This window comes from Oncorhynchus mykiss, chromosome 6, assembly GCF_057628025.1.
Source record: "Oncorhynchus mykiss isolate SJ-2025 chromosome 6, ASM5762802v1, whole genome shotgun sequence".
In the NCBI taxonomy this organism is placed as follows: Eukaryota; Metazoa; Chordata; class Actinopteri; order Salmoniformes; family Salmonidae; genus Oncorhynchus; species Oncorhynchus mykiss.
Genome location: NC_143027.1, coordinates 14,760,340 through 14,771,050, shown reverse-complemented (window position 1 = coordinate 14,771,050; position 10,711 = coordinate 14,760,340). Strand labels below are relative to the sequence as shown.

Below are 10,711 nucleotides of genomic sequence, written 5' to 3'. Positions count from 1 at the left end.
ATGGACCGGGCTACACAAACAACCATGAAACGTTTAGGGTTAGGCCAACAATTTCTGTTTCTGCAAAGAAATACCAGCCGACCTACATCTAGTTTTTGTATGTATTTTTTATCTCAACCTTGAAAGACCCTTTGGTGATAATTATTATTATTAGTAGTAGTATTTATTACATGATTAGCAATATCAAGTTCTTGCCAAAATAACTTTTAAGCCTGAATGATGCACAAAAAGGTACTCTTTGTTTGATGTAGGCATCGAATCGGGATGCCAGTGGCTGACTGGTTAACCACTCTTTACAAATTAGCCCGTTAAGCTTATCAGTTTAATGGTTCATTTGCACTATTTATGGATGTTTGCATAAGGTACATTGTATTAGTGAACATTGCAGGACACTGTGAAAGCTGAAAATAGTTTTGAACACCACAAGGGGTCACAAAGGTTCAATAAGTAAGATACGGGGCAAGAGAACAGGTGAAGGGGTCTGAAGAAAGTTTAAAGTTACACAACAGCTGTTTTTATCTGAATATCAAAACAATTCAGGGAAACAATTAAGCACCTTACTGTGATTGTTGTCAAAAATAAACAAAAATAGCATCTTAGCAAGAAGAGCAATTTCTCAAGCAAGAATATTGCTAGGGCTGTCTGGCAGTGGTCTGAGTGGGGAGGGGGAAACTGAAAACTAGCTGTTATTGGCAGAGAGGTTTGGAACTCTTTCTTATTGGTTAATTAACTAATTTACCGCCTGACCAAAACTCCATCCCACCACAACAAGCTGAAATTTCAAAACAGCCCTTGTACTAAAAAGGGCATGATCATAATTTTCACAATTTCACAGTATTATTCCAACCTCATAGTGTGGAAATAAAAAACACAAGATAATCATGTTTTCTACTGCAATGGGCCTTTAAGGTTCTGTAAAATTATTGAAGTGGCCAAGCTGCTAGTTTTGACTATGATTAAATTCCTCGAATAGATATTCATTCAGGCTATATACGCATGATATTATTATGAGTATTCAGGGATGATTGTGTAGACATGAACTTTTTGGCATGGATAACTGGTTTTCAACTGTTAAAAAAACTGGGCACTCACTTACAGTTGAAGTTGGAAGTTTACATACACCTTAGCCAAGTACATTTAAACTCAGTTTTTCGCGATTTCTGACATTTAATCCTAGTTAGGATCACCACTTTATTTTAAGAATGTGAAATGGCAGAATAAGAGTAGAGAGAATAATTTATTTCAGCTTTTATTTCTTTCATCACATTCCCAGTGGGTCAGAAGTTTACATACACTCATTTAGTATTTGGTACCATTGACTTTATATTGTTTAACTTGGGTCAAACGTTTCGGGTAGCCTTTTGGCCCATTCCTCCTGACAGAGCTGGTGTAACTGTGTCAGGTTTGTAGGCCTCCATGCTTGCACATGCTTTTTAGTTCTGCCCAAAAATCTTCTATATGTTTGAGGTGAGGGTTTTGTGATGGCCACTCCAATACCATGACTTTGTTGTCTTTAAGCCATATTACCACAACTTTGGAAGAATGCTTGGGGTCAATGTCCATTTGGAAGACCCATTTGTGACCAAGCTTTAACTTCCTGACTGATGTCTTGAGATGTTGCTTCAATACATCCACATAATTTCCCTCATCATGATGCCATCGATTTTGTGAAGTGCACCAGTCCATCCTGCAGCAAAGCACCCCCACAACATGATGCTGCCACCCCGTGCTTCACGGTTGGGATGGTGTTCTTCGGCTTGCAAGCCCTCCCCCTTTTTCCTCCAAACATAACAATGGTCATTATGGCCAAACATTTCTATTTTTGTTTCATCAGACCAGAGGACATTTCTCCAAAAAGTATGATCTTTGTCCCCATGTGCAGTTTCAAACCATAGTCTGGCTTTTTTTATGGCAGTTTTGGAGCAGTGGCTTCTTCCTTGCTGAGTGGCCTTTCAGGTTATGTCGATATAGGACTCGTTTTACTGTGGATATAGATACTTTTGTACCTGTTTCCTCCAACATCTTCACAAGATCCTTTGCTGTTGTTCTGGGATTGTTTGCACTTTTCGCACCAAAGTATGTTCATCTCTAGGAGACAGAATGCGTCTCCTTCCTGAGCGGTATGACGGCTGCGTGGTCCCATGGTGTTTATACTTGCATACTATTGTTTGTACAGATGAACGTGGTACCTTCAGGTATTTGTAAATTGCTCCCAAGGATGAACCAGACTTGTTGAGGTCTACAAAAAAAATTCTGAGGTCTTGGCTGATTTCTTTTGATTTTCCCATGATGTCAAGCAAAGAGGCACTGAGTTTGAAGGTAGGCCTTGAAATACATCCACAGGTACACCTCCAATTGACTCAAATTATGTCAATTAGCCTATCAGAAGCTTCTAAAGCCATCACATAATTTTCTGGAATTTTACAAGCTGTTTAAAGGCACAGTCACGAGCAGTGTTGGTGCAATGATTGAATAACATCTATGTGCAACTTCTGACCCACTGGAATTGTGATACAGTGAATTAATTATAAGTGAAATATTCTGTCTGTAAACAATTGTTGGAAAAATGACTTTTGTCATGTCATGCACAAAGTAGATGTATTAACTGATTTGCCAAAACTCTAGTTTGTTAACAATACATTTGTGGAGTGGTTGAAAAACACGTTTTAATGACTCCAACCTTAGTGTATGTAAACTTACAACTTCAACTGTACCTAAGTATCATACATATATGATGTCAATGATGCCAAAATCATAATAATATTCATTCAATACAATGTTGACATATGACATTTTGATAATAATAATGGTGGTAGGGAGGTCAAAGGTAATGAATAGGATCATTCTGATGTTGACAACTACCATATTAGGGCTTCATTGGCTGTTGCACTAACCTGTGAGTTTACTTCTGGTCTGGAGAGGGCTTCTTGACCTTTAACTCTGGGCTCTGATGGTAACAGAGCACATGCTTGCTGCTGGGCAACACATCTTTACTGTCTTGCACAATGTCCTCCATAGAGCTCGTCTGGCTTGACATGTCTGGGTGACAAACACATACACACACAAATTACATAAAAGACACCCTCTCAAAGCTGTTGGTGGTGTCAGTAGTCAGAGGGGATGTATTTACTTTAAGTCAGTTTGGCTGTAAAGTGATTAAGGGGGGCCATTCAGAGCCACATTCTTTGATGAGCTCATTCATTCTCAATGCCAGAAAACACACCAAGGTTATGAAAAGATCTATGAAATGTCTATAAAAAAGGTGATCGTACGGAACCAGTTTACACCTACGTATGCAACTGCCCCTTGAGGTTTAATTCACATGTATCAAATGACTGTGTCTAAGGTCCTATTATCCTAAACCGAACATGCTGACCAAACTGGACGCGCGCCTCCGTCCTCGTGCGCACTTCTATTTTGTTCACCCACACCAGAAGCGATCAGGACACACAGGTTGAAATATCAAAACAAACTCTGAACCAATTATATTAATTTGGGGACAAGTCAAAAAGCATTGAACATATATGGCAATTTAGCTAGCTAGCTTGCTGTTGCTAGCTAATTTGTCCTGGTATATAAACATTGGGTTGTTATTTAACCTGAAATGTACAAGGTCCACTTCTACGACAATTCATCCACAGATAAAACGGTAAACCTAATTTGTTTCTCATCATCTCTCCTCCTTCCTCAAGGCTTCTTTTCTTTGGAGTTGGCAATCAACTTTACAGCATTACTACAACCTACCGGAGTGTGGACCTAAGTTCATCTTTCAGTCACTCACGTGGGTATATGCTCCTAAAAACCTATGAGGAGATGGCACATGGGTATATGCTCACAAATAGAACCAATTTCTATTTTAGCACCTGGCCACGCAGACGCTTGCTGACGCCCATGAGCAGTGTTGGTGCAATGATTGAATAACATCTATGTGCAAATGTATTTTGCAACGCTTGCGCACGTGATGCAAGCGGTGTGGTCAGCATGTAATTCCTTACTCCAACCCGGGTCCTAACCCTAATTCTTTACTCCAACCCGGGTCCTAACCCTAATTCTTTACTCCAACCCAGGTCCTAACCCTAATTCTTTACTCCAACCCGGGTCCTAACCCTAATTCTTTACTCCAACCCGGGTCCTAACCCTAATTCTTTACTCCAACCCGGGTCCTAACCCTAATTCTTTACTCCAACCCAGGTCCTAACCCTAATTCTTTACTCCAACCCGGGTCCTAACCCTAATTCTTTACTCCAACCCAGGTCCCAACCCTAATTCTTTACTCCAACCCGGGTCCTAACCCTAATTCTTTACTCCAACCCGGGTCCTAACCCTAATTCTTTACTCCAACCCGGGTCCTAACCCTAATTCTTTACTCCAACCCGGGTCCTAACCCTAATTCTTTACTCCAACCCGGGTCCTAACCCTAATTCTTTACTCCAACCCGGGTCCTAACCCTAATTCTTTACTCCAACCCGGGTCCTAACCCTAATCCTTTACTCCAACCCGGGTCCTAACCCTAATTCTTTACTCCAACCCGGGTCCTAACCCTAATTCTTTACTCCAACCCGGGTCCTAACCCTAATTCTTTACTCCAACCCGGGTTCTAACCCTAATTCTTTACTCCAACCCGGGTCCTAACCCTAATTCTTTACTCCAACCCGGGTCCTAACCCTAATTCTTTACTCCAACCCGGGTCCTAACCTATTCATTTGCCTGTACTACTGTCTCCTTTGTAGAGTAATTGGCAGGGAACTGTCAGTGTCGTGATGAGTGATGGTCAGAAATGATTTAGGTCAACTGATCTCAAGGAGAGTGACTGGCCATGGTTGATGAACTGAGATGCTGAAAACCTCCCCAGGTTGTAATCACTCTGTTTCCACCTTTAAACCTTTTCCCCCCTCATTCATAGGAGAGCAGGGGTGATAATGTAGTGTCATTTAATGTAGCCTACATACATTATAGAATATACAAGGGGGTCACCTGGGGATGCTGTAGATTTAGAGGTCTGTCATAGTCTAAAGGACACCTCATCATCCCCACTTCCCTCTCTGCTCCCTCACACTCCTACTCTCCTTCCCTCCCTACCCTTCCCTCTCTCAGCCCTGACACTCTCTCCTTTGTTTCCACTCCATAGGTCTTTGGGTCCTAAATGTACTTCCTGTAAGAGTGTGTCATAGAGTCACATGTAGAAATTTACAGAGCACAGAAAAAATGACGGGAAAATTGTAGGCTAGATTTCCTTTTTCCCTCACACTTATCTGTCTGTCATCCTACTCTCTCTTATCAGGCCATAATCAAGAGGAAAATTTAAACCAGGACACTCACAGACGGACATGGGTTAACTAGGGTCAAAACAGCCACATGGGCTTACTCTGGTCTGGTCATGTTCACAGACAAACACAAAAACACAAAAGAAGCACATATGGCGACAGATTTTCATTTGAATATTCTAAAATCAGCAAAAAGTCAGTGTGTGATTACATAGTACACACAAAATTAAAATGTTTATGTGCTGAATAAAAATCTAAAGTTTAATGTGTTTCCATTGCATTTTCAACGTAATAATTTTTGTCGATGTTTTGTCCCAAAAACTGTTGCATTAAATAGCAGTTGTGCCTACTCTGGTTTTGGCACATGCACTCTGGACAACAGCTCACAGATACAGTGCAGGTAGGCTAGTCTGCATGATGAGATTAATATGGATAAGAGCGAGAATATTCAAATTTATGAAACGGCAGTCAAGCATTGATCATCATGTCACCAAAATTAGACCCTCAATATTTATTGGAAAGGAACACCAAGCTCATCATCGGGCACTCTCACCACACTGAAGTTCATTGTAACTTGTTTCATCTGTAGCCTAATAAACTGCATGGTTTCCCAAATTGTAGTGGGAGGACCACACACCATATCATCACGTTGACTCCAAGTTTGCTACGATATGATGAATATTATAATCTGTATTTGCGCATAAAGGCATTTACACCACCATTTCTCGCAAAATGAACTTTACCGACACAAAACGATCCCACCATGTCGAATGAACAAATTACCTGTAAGACTTTACTCGCATGAAAACTGTGGATGGAAATGTGGTTATAAACAGAATATATAGTCAGTTTGAGAATATTGAACAGTGCTAACACACACACACACACACACACACACACAGAGAATAGACCGACCCATTGGACAGAGCCACCACAATTAATCCCGATGCTACAGTACAGATGAGAGAACCATGACTGTGTTGCATATCAAAACCGCCTGCTCCATCCCTCTGCTGGGTTTGGACCAGACACAAGGAGGCCCCAGTTCCCCCCGTACAGTAGAGACAGGGGGGTGGCTCTCTCTGACGCAGACAAGGGACCACCTCGCAGGCGGACGTGCTGAACCCCTTGGAAGCAGAGAGGACTACACACAGTGGGTTTATGACTCACTGGTGAGAGCTTTCCAGGCATCCAATACCCCAGGCGGTGGCGTTTCGATCTAAACCACTGTTCTAACATCAGTTCTGTTGCCATGTGGAGTTTATGGAGCAGTAAAAATTAACATGGATAAACTTGGGAGCTCGCAGACATGGACTGGGAGAGCCTGACCTAATATGTCGTCATGGTAATTCATATCATGACCTATGGCATCATGAGCAGTAAAGGGAATGGGTGAAAAATTCAACCCAGTTGAACACCCCACCCAAACTGTTGCTTGTGCTCGTGGTGCTGGAGTGGACCAATAAGAGTGTTGGTCACACTACTGTAACTTAATAGAGCACACATGAATCAGATTTTACCACAGGTAGAAGCTGCTATGTCAGTGTTCCTGAACTGCACAGTGGTTAAGAAGGTGAACTCTGTGGTTAAGAATGCTTCTTGGCACCTCTCTGTGGGTGTCGGCCAAGGCAAAATGACACTTCCACAGACCAATGGGGTGCTTGATTGATTGACACACAATGTCCTTTTATAGTCATACTCCAAATTCCCAATGGACTCCTAGACCCAATCACCTATACCCTTGTGGAGATCTGAAATGATAAGATAGGTACATTCAGATTTTTTCTTAAACCTATTCAACCCTTTCAACTAAAAAAAAAAGTGCATTTATTTGTGAATTGGCATGCGCCATGCTTCCATCTTGGTGGAACAATTGGAAGTGAGAACCAATGGAAGAACACCTATGGAAAAAAAGCTCACGTAATGACAGAGTACCACAGAATCAACATCAACAGTGTGTTTTAGGGAAATTCATTAGTCAAGCCTTGTCATGGTGTCTAAATTACAATGAGTTTCAGTATTTGGCTGCTGTATTCATGGTGGGAAAAAATTGGAATATCAGAATAGAAACACACACACAAACCTCTGATGAGCACGGTGGGTGCCTGAGATGGGTGGAAGCTCTGAGGCAGGTCCTCCTCCTCCTTAATGCTGTCTCCAGCCTTGGATTTGACAGTTACCCCAGTTACCCTACGGAGAGACAGGAGTGAGGGAGAAGAGACAAGGAGAGAGAGGGATCACTCACTGAGGCATCACACTTTATTTGGGGACATCATTGACATCTCTCTCAATAATTAGATCTTTTTTTGACATCTGTTTACCTTTTTCAGACATTAGCAATCGATTAAAATGTAATTAAAATTCTCAACAGATTTTCCTGGTTACACAAGCAACTAAATTAAATACAATTAAATCCAAGACCATGAGGGACAGCAAGAGAGCCAAGCACAAGCAACTAAATTATGTGTAAAATCTACTATTCCGATAGTAACCCGTGTAGAGCTTTCAATATAGTATGGACTGGACTGTCTGCTCAGTTACACGCACGCACGCACGCACGCAGGCAGGCAGGCAGGCAGGCAGGCAGGCAGGCAGGCAGGCAGGCAGGCAGGCAGGCAGGTTGGCCTGCTCAATAAATGAGCCACTTGGGTCTCTAACTAACTTCAACAGTAGGGTGGCTGTCTTTCCACTTTGGGTTGACTATGGCTACAGCTCACTCAGAAGCATGATGAAATCATATATAACGTCCATCATTGTAGGTTTTTGTCCATCAAAAGTACAACTCAAGTCAACTACTTTCAGACAAGTTAGTCCCTCAAAAGACACCGATTGTACGTTTTCTTATTTATAGGACAATCATCATGCGGCGGCCTATGTCAGAAACTGACAAGTTGGTAAAGAGACAGGGGTGCCGGGGACATGAAGACAGACAAAACAAAGAACCCGACGGTGTGTTGGAATATGCAGTTGTTGTCCAACCGGTGGTTGTCCTGCTCTTCCACCCGCTGTTGGACGTGTCTGATGGTGTCCTGCAGGGCCCTGATCTTGACCTTCTTCTCATTAAGCAGCATGATGAAACGAGAAAACAGGTCTCCCTCCATTGTCTCCATCTCCTGGACATGCTTTTCCAGACTGGGGATCACAGGTGGTATCATCACATTAGTGGTGTGTGTGATGCACGCACACTATTAATGCCACAATGCCATAGAGAGAGAGAGAGAGAGAGAGGGTGAGAGAGAGAGAGACAGAGAGAGAGAGAGAGAGAGAGAGAGCGAGAGGGTGAGAGAGAGAGAGAGGGTGAGAGAGAGAGAGAGGGTGAGTGAGAGAGAGAGAGAGAGAGAGAGAGAGAGAGAGACTGGAATATACAAGGTTTGAGGTCATCTGCTTTTTGCCTAAAGAGCAGGAGCCAAGACTTCACCAAAGTAATCAGAAATGCAGACATTGTCTTCCTGAAAGAAGAATGGTATAGAGCAGATGGACCCACTGGTTGCCCTCTAGGTTACAGAGAGCTGGTAGTCCCATCCACCAAACAACCAGGTGTGAAACAGGGATGGGACTTAGGGGGTATGCTTATTTGGTATAGATCACACTTAACGCACATTAAATTAATCAAAGCAGGAACATTTTACATTTGGCTAGAAATTAAAAAATAAATAATCTCAAAAGAGAAAAATGTACCTATATCCCCCGACTAGAATCCCCATACTTTAATCAAGACAACTTCTCCAACCTAGAGGGTATTAACTATTTCCAGACACAGGGATAGGGCTGTGGCGGGCACAACATTTTGTCAGCCGGTGATTGACAAGCAAATAACTGACGGTCTCATGGTAATTGACCGTTAATTAACAAACACATTTAGCATCTTCTGGCTTCCACACATATCCTACAAGCCACTGATGGAACATTGGAACGCAGACCTTTGGAACATCTGCATTGTAAAAAGTTGAATAAGTCCATGTAATATAGCCTAAACCTTCACAATAAATCCAATACTTATTTTAGACAGGTCTAAAGAAGCATGATATGAAGAAAATATAGTCTATTTCAGAAGAACAGAATAGCATACTCTTTGGCTATGCCAAATGGTTACGGGATACACTAGTTAATTTGCTTAGAATTCCGTGACATTATTTTATTTGATAGTATGAAGAATACAATTGAACAAAGCTGAATAAAATATAAAAGGATATTTTCTCCAAACGATTTGAGGGAGTGTGCAAATGCGGCTATTATGTGTTTTATTTTAAATAACCTTTATTTTAGAGGTTAACAAAGAAATAGGTACTCCTATATGCTTAATTTAGAGTTACTAATGTAACTTCAGTTATTCTACAAACATTGGGCTATATGTTTTGATTTTTACATTGTAAGGCTGCATGATTTGACACTAATCATGATTTTAAAAAAGTAGCTTGAAAGGCAATAGCTCTGCTTTGTTTTTTTTGTGCAGGCTGTACACACTTGCACAGGCGGTCTCTCATTCACAATTTGACAAGCACTTAATAATGCCTCGAATTTCACGGTGGCATCCACTTTGTGTGGCTGTAATGCCCCCTAAAAAAATCCATGCCTTTTGAGGCCAGTGGCTGTTGTGCTCATGGCCCGGACTGCTGTGCTGTGCCCTTCTCCCTGAGTGCTGCTAGCTCCGAAGCACCTCTCACTCACATGGCTTTCCCTCACGTGATCGGGTCTTCCTCACAGGCTAAAAGTGAAAACAGACACATCAGGGAGGCAACTGCGCCTGTCCTTATCCAATTCGGAGGTGCATATTGAAGATATTCATCAGCCAACAAGATGAGTAGGCCTAACAAACAGCAAAAGCACTAGCCTATGTCAATCTACTATTCCCCATAGTACAAAAGTTGAACTATTCTATTCTGTGCAAGGAATAAATATTCCTAACATAGTCTGTGACAGTTGTGGGATGCAATAGATCCCAAATGAATACAATCACTAGCATCAACAAACCTTTATTATGCAATGTGGCTGACGCAACAGATCAGAATGTTTAGCTTAAAATGTTGATAAACGATAAGGCTATTTCTTCACATTACAAGTGCAGCAATGTGCACATAGCAGTAGGCTACACGTGCGAATGTTCCATTAGCGGAAAAACACCATTATCAGAAGTGACCGCAAATGCGATTATGCATGTAAAGCTTTTATTATAAAGGTGCATTTGTATGGTGAAAATGTTCTACAAAGTTGAAACTCGTGTGCTACTTATGTATGCCAGTTAGGCTCTACACTTGCACATGAATGTGCTTAATTTTAAGAAGTTATTTGGCCTATATAGGCCTATGGGCTAGGCTACATGAGGTGTGCAACTATGATTCAAAAAAGTCGCAAAAAAAAGGCATTGTCCAATAATCCAGAGGGCGCGATCAGAGAATTCATGCAATCTGCCTTGAAACTTTCTACAGAGACTGTAAACGAGGTGGCTT

General features: G+C 41.7%; 1 pseudogene across 1 annotated transcript in view; it reads right to left on the bottom strand.

The window, feature by feature from the left end:
* Positions 1-2,902: 2,902 nt before the first annotated feature.
* Positions 2,903-10,711, bottom strand: part of LOC110525103 (DNA repair protein XRCC4-like) — a 48,988-nt pseudogene continuing 41,179 nt past the window's right edge. Inside the window, exons 4-6 of the transcript XR_016496931.1 lie at positions 8,244-8,396; positions 7,348-7,454; positions 2,903-3,039 (exon numbers count right to left, since the gene is read on the bottom strand). The product of XR_016496931.1 is annotated as a DNA repair protein XRCC4-like (transcript). The remainder of the gene's footprint in view (positions 3,040-7,347; positions 7,455-8,243; positions 8,397-10,711) is intronic.